This window comes from Amphiura filiformis, chromosome 6, assembly GCF_039555335.1.
Source record: "Amphiura filiformis chromosome 6, Afil_fr2py, whole genome shotgun sequence".
Classification (NCBI taxonomy): domain Eukaryota; kingdom Metazoa; phylum Echinodermata; class Ophiuroidea; order Amphilepidida; family Amphiuridae; genus Amphiura; species Amphiura filiformis.
Window position 1 is genome coordinate 5320842 of NC_092633.1, and position 6452 is coordinate 5327293.

The window sequence follows — 6452 nt, forward strand, 5'->3', positions numbered from 1 at the left end:
CACATGTAGTCACTGAATAGGTAAAAGCTGAATGGAAGATAAGATTGGAGGTATATTTTGACAGTATGGGCGATTATAATAATTAATATCACAAGTTGCTGAGTGGGCGATTACAAGGGCATGGCATTTTTATAGATCAAATATCAATGGTACTTAGCAGTTATCGCCTTTTCACCAGGGAGACACGTTTTTTAATCAGTCTGCTCTTTGAAGGGTCATTCAGAGATTCAGCAATCCCAAAGTACAGTATTCTCAACACATGGAATTTATTTGGCACTTTTTATTACCCCCCTACAATAAATAAGCTGTGTTTTCTTGTCAAGAGAGGCAAATCATAATTCTTAAGCAGTCTATAATATCGAATTGATTAATTCGAATTAAACAATTCATTGATGTTAGCACTGGGTAGTAGCCATTACTGCCAGTAGACAGGAAGTCTAGAAAGTTGACCTCAACGCTGTAGGGGGTCTTCCTGTACTTTTGAATGGGACAGCAGTAACCTTGGGCATGTTTTAGACCAAAATTTTTCAGATTTTTTTCTAAGTTTGTGAGAGCATAACAAGACTATCCGTCGATGGATTTTTATTTCCGTCGGTAGATATTTTTTAAATTAAGTTTTTCATAACATATTAAAAAGGCAGAGACCCGTGATGTATAATAAATTAGCTAGGTAAATTTTGAGTAACCTTGATGAAAATTATCAAAAAAGTGCCTATTCAATTGTGTGGGTACGGTCCATCACCTGTCACTTGGTAGTCTTGTAACATGTCTAATGGTGCTGCCCATGGCCACTCGATGAATTGTTTAATTCGAATTAATCAATTCGATATTATAGACTGTTAAGGATGAACCATATTTTTAAATGTAAGTTTAAGTTGTTCTTTTGGTCATTGCTGTGCAACAGATCTTTTAACGTCCCTTTAAGTTAAAATGCAGTATTAACAAGTAAATAACTTGGCAGATAGCTTACTAAGCATATACATGTACGGCATATTATTGAATATATAATATGTGACCCATCACATCGAAACACGGCAGTTGTCGGAAACCCACATTTAAAGATAATTAAAAAAATGCGCCCCGAAAAATAAAGAAAATAATAAGGAATTTGAATTCTATTTGTCACATAAAATCACCATTCTACATGTGACATCAATGGAAGAGGTGTCATTTTAAAGCTTAAAAGCAGTCCTTTAGTGTGGTAAAGAAACCTGGAAGTTCATTTTTGACAACAACTGCGGTGTTTCGATGTGATGGGTCACATAAGCAATAAATACAATATCAGCTTGTTATTACCAAAGCAGATAATGTATTTGACTTGGGGAGCAGAAATCTGGAGTGAAAATATTTGTTGGCAATCTGGTCCAGTTTTTGTGACAATTTCAATTAGTGAGTAACATTTTACTTTTCTGAACCACAATTATCTTATTTCAAAATTTCAGACCAACAAATACCACAACTACATACTTAAAATTGGATCTCCAACCACCACTCCTCTAGCCATTTCACCTTTAATATACAAATACTCTTGTCATCTCTCTCTGTCTAAGTTTACATTCTCACTTTCTCTCCTTTGAAAAACTTTCCCATATTGTCTGATCCTTCTCTGGAAGTTCCATGATAGTTTGGTTGGTTTTGTCAGTTAAAAGTGTCTGTTCTATACCTTGTGTAGTTTGACCTACCTCTGACTTATCATTCCAGAGTTATAAGCTAAAGGTCAAAGGTTAAATGTGAAGATCCACAGGGATTAAATAGATGTAATGTTCCAATTTTGATGAAAACTGCACTCTAATTTTGTACTATTCCTTTTTTTTTACTAGAATCACAACTCATTTATTTTTGATCTTGTAACTATTTGTTTTGATGAGATATAATGTTCATTTTGATTAGGCATATTATCACTTTGAACAGACAATCTTTATCAAGGTGAATAGTTTCCGGTTTATTTTGACAAGCACCTTGTCAAATCACCAAGATCTCCAACTCAGTATTTAACAAGATTGCCCATTTCATTTTGACAAGATTCTGTTATGTCCCTCTTTGTCTCTGACAAGATAAGCTATTCAAATTTGATTTTTGTTGTCATTTTTGATAAGACGAACTACACAAGTTTGATAAGTTGGGTCTTTTTTGACAAGAACCTATTCATTTTTTAAATAGACATAGAAATCTGATACGTTTCTTGTCATTTTGATGAGAAATCTGTTATGTCCCCATCTGATTCCCTTTCTATTAAAAAGACTCATTACCTAGGTAACATAGTTCATTGTATTGCCAATTGAGTCCTACGATGATGACTACCTGTAACAACCCGCTACCAAGGTAACTGTTCAGGGGAAATTGAACAGTTACCTAGGTTACGAGTCGTTACAGGTAGTTATAACTATCTTTATAAGAATTAAATAACAGTACCAATAATTTGAGACACACTCTTTAAGCAAAGATCCTAAAAATAAAGTTAACTTCTCAAAATGAATAGAAATCCATTCAAATTTTACAAGTATGACTATTCTGAGTGGGATATAAAAGAATCTTTTCAAAATGACAAGGCAATCTATTCAAAATTTGAATCAAAATGGAAGTGGATAACATGGAAAACAAAAAGTGATCCAGCCTGGAATTGAACCCAGCAGTTCACGTTTATTAGACCTGTGCCTTAACCACTTGGCCACGGGAGCTTCATGATTAGGCTGGCTGAAATTTGAACCCATAAGCGGTCCGACTTAAAACTTATCGTCAAACCTGGTGAAAAATTATGTTTCTATATTTCCAATTGATCATACCACTGTTTTTCCATGTTATATTTCCCCTATAAGGAGGACAGCAATTTACGACCAAAGCTACTTTCTATGGGCTATTTGTGGGCAGGAGATAAGTGTAAGTGACCGCTTATGGGTTTGAATTTCAGCCAGCTTAACCATGAAGCTTCCGTGGCTGAGTGGTTAAAGCACCGGTCTTGTAAATCTCAGGTTGTGGGTTTGATCCCCAGGCGGATCACTTTTTTCTACTTGCCTGAGTTGCTTGTGTTAATTTTATGAATCATTATTCTCATCAAAATGACAAGAAACTCATCAAATTTGATAAGATTGCCTTGTCATTTATAAAATATGAATAGATTCTTCTCAAAAAGGGCCAAAGAAAAATCAAATTTTAATAGTTTGTCTTGTCCAAGGGGGATATAACAGAATCTTCTCAAAATTAATTGGGTCATCTTGTCAAATAATGAGTTTGAGATCTTGCTGATTTCAATAGGTACTAAAATTAATAGAAACTATGACTATCGGTTCAAAGTAAATATATCTAGTCAAAATGAACAGTATATCTGATCAGAAAGAATAGTTATGGGATCAAAAATAAATGAGTAGGTATTCTATTAAAAAAATAGTACAAAATCAGAGTGCAATTTTAATCCAAATTGGAGCATTTATCTATATTAGCCCCTGTGGATCTACAAATTTAACCTTTGACCTTTGGCTTATAACTCTAGAACGATAAGTTGAAGGTAGGTCAAACTATACAATTTCTGATATGACCAGAGGAACATTTTGGTATGGATTTTAAACACAATTCTGCAGTTTTGAATTTTGACAATCATATAAACTTTGACCTTGGAAATTTTGAATTGCCTACCAAAGCAAATGAATCAACGGCAAAGAAAAACACTAACTGGCAAAATCATCTAATCTGATATAAAAGAATAGTCTGTAGCTGGACTATGTTAATTGATGCCATTAAAAAAATTCCTTGGCTTTCCCCAATCTCTGAGAATCCTGTCCTTACATAATCCAGTATTTTGGTGCCTATGTTTGCATCAACAAAGGTCATGTAATACAAAAAGATTTTTAAAAAAAATGAAAGGTCATGTAACACAACCAGATTTAAACATCTTGTTATGTTGCATGACCCGGGTGCATGACCTTTGCTGATGCAAACATAGGCACCATTTGCAAGGCACACTCCTCAAATATAAAAATATTTTATATAGGTTAGGATAAACTAATTCAATGACAATAATTGATGTGGTGTCATACACTTGTCTACATTTGACTAATTATTTCAATAACTATTTTGTGTCATACTCTTTTATACATTTTAATATCTACATTTCAAGGGCTTAGTGCAACAAAGGGACATCTGCATTTTTGGCGATATTGAAGCTTTGGTACCAATCCTGAGAACACTGGGAGTGTTCTGGATGCAAAGGGCTATCTGCATTGAAATTTGTATTTAAATTAATGGATTCCTGTTAACAAAATGAGCAAAAGTAGCATTTTGTTTAGTGCAATAAAGGGCTATCTGCAGACATTTTTGCTCATTATCTCGAAATGCCCAAATTATAGATAGTGGATTAGCCCTTTGTTGCACTAAACCCTTGATTTGACTAATTTCAATGACAATTTTGAAGTGGTGTCATCCACTGTAATACATTTGACCAATTTAAAATTTCAATGACAATTTTAAAGTGGTGTCATCCACCATAGGCTTTCTCAATGACAATTTCGAAGTTGCATCATCCACTTAATTACTTTTGATGAATTATTTCAATAACAAGTTTATAGTGGTTTTATCCACTTAAATGTCTACATTTGAATGATTTCGATGACAATTTTGAAGTGGTGTCATCCACTTTAATATCTACAATTGACTAATGTTAAAGCAGTGCAGGCCTTGCCGTCTAGATTTTAAAGGCGAGTGGTCAATCGCTCGCTAGCATGATGCTAGGCGTGTGGCCAAATCACTCTCTAGTTGTATGTAGGGTCGAGCCACTCCCTTAATTCATACCAATATGAACCATTATGTACACACTATTGACACCCTCTCTTTGGTTTTCAGGAATTAAGGCTATAATTTATTATATTAAATCAAATGAATTTGTTGAAGTGCTGAAATTTGAATGTAAATTGGATTCAATTTTCGGTGATCGTATTGGTCGCAGCAAGCGATATTTAGTGTTTATGGCGAGTGTAAAATCGCTCACTAGAAACTGAGTTTGGGCGAGCGATGGCGAGTGAGAGCGATCGCTCGCCTCAAACAGCAAGGCCTGCAGTGTCATCCACTGCAGAGATGCCAACTCTCCCTGATTTTCAGGGAGGGTCTCTGAAATAAATGATTTTTTTGTACATTCATACAAGCAAGAATTAAGCTTTTGTACCCATTAGGTTGCATGTAATTTTGAAAACATCACTGATTTCTGTGTGAAACCTCCTCGATAACTGAAGGTAAATGTTGGCATCTCTGCCACTGTAATACATTTTACTAATTATTTCAATAACTATTTTATAGTGAAATTGAATATTCATACGTAGTGGTATAAATTAAATTGGAAGAATTTTTTGACTTCAACACTACTTAAAATTTGATCGCTGGGAGTAAAAATAGACTGGGAAAATGTAAATGTGCTGGAAAAAGAACCCAAAGAATTTTCCAGAAGAGTCCTAGAAGCCAATCACATCAGGAAAAAAGGACCAAACTTGGACAGAGACACTGGGCTGGACTTAGATCCAGTTTGGGACAACCAACTCATACCCAAGACCACCAGGGGGATGAGGACAACACCTCTAACATCATCTTCTTCTAGTGTGACATCATCCAAGGTTGTCAACAAGCCATAAATCATCAGAGCCATAAAATCCTGCTGAGGACACAGTTGGTACTGTGAAAGCGCTCCCCATAAGCGATCAAATTTTAAGTAGTGTTGAAGTCAAAAAATTCTTCTAATTTATTTTATAGTGGTGTCATCCACTTTAATATCTACAATTGACTAAGGGACCGTTCACAAACACTTGTAAGGGGGGCCTGATGCAAAAAAAATTTCATCGCTGAAAATTTTTTCGGGGCCCCCCTTTTCAGACCTAAAAAATTTCAGGGCCCCCCTTTTTGACATGAAAATTATGGGTCAACCCCATAGAAAAGCATATAAACTCAATTTTCCCAGGAACATTTGGGGTCATTTTTTCAGGGAGGGTCAAAACTTTTCAGGGCCCCCCTTTTTGCATCAGGCCCCCCCTAACAAGTGTTTGTGAACGGTCCCTAATTTCAATGACAATTTTGAAGTGGTGTCATCCACTTATCTATATTTGAATTTCAATGCACTTGTACCTTTGTTTCAAATTCAGGACATTTGTATTTAAAAATTTCATTTTTTTAAAATGTTTTCTTGCAAAATAACAAGAAAAAACAATGATCAATTAGGCTCTGTGGGTTTCATTTTAAACAAACTAAATTACAAAGAAATAATCTTAATTTGATAGTTTATACTGAATTAAATATCTTAAATATGAATATTGCACACTACACTAAAAACAAAATGGCCGAAAAGTGAAATCTTAAGCAATAAAGTATTATGAAGTGGTTAAGATGCAAGAAGCGATAGGCCTATATCCATATTGTTTTGATGGGAATTCATATTATCAAATCCATTTTTGGTGACATACCTTGATAACGTTTCATGC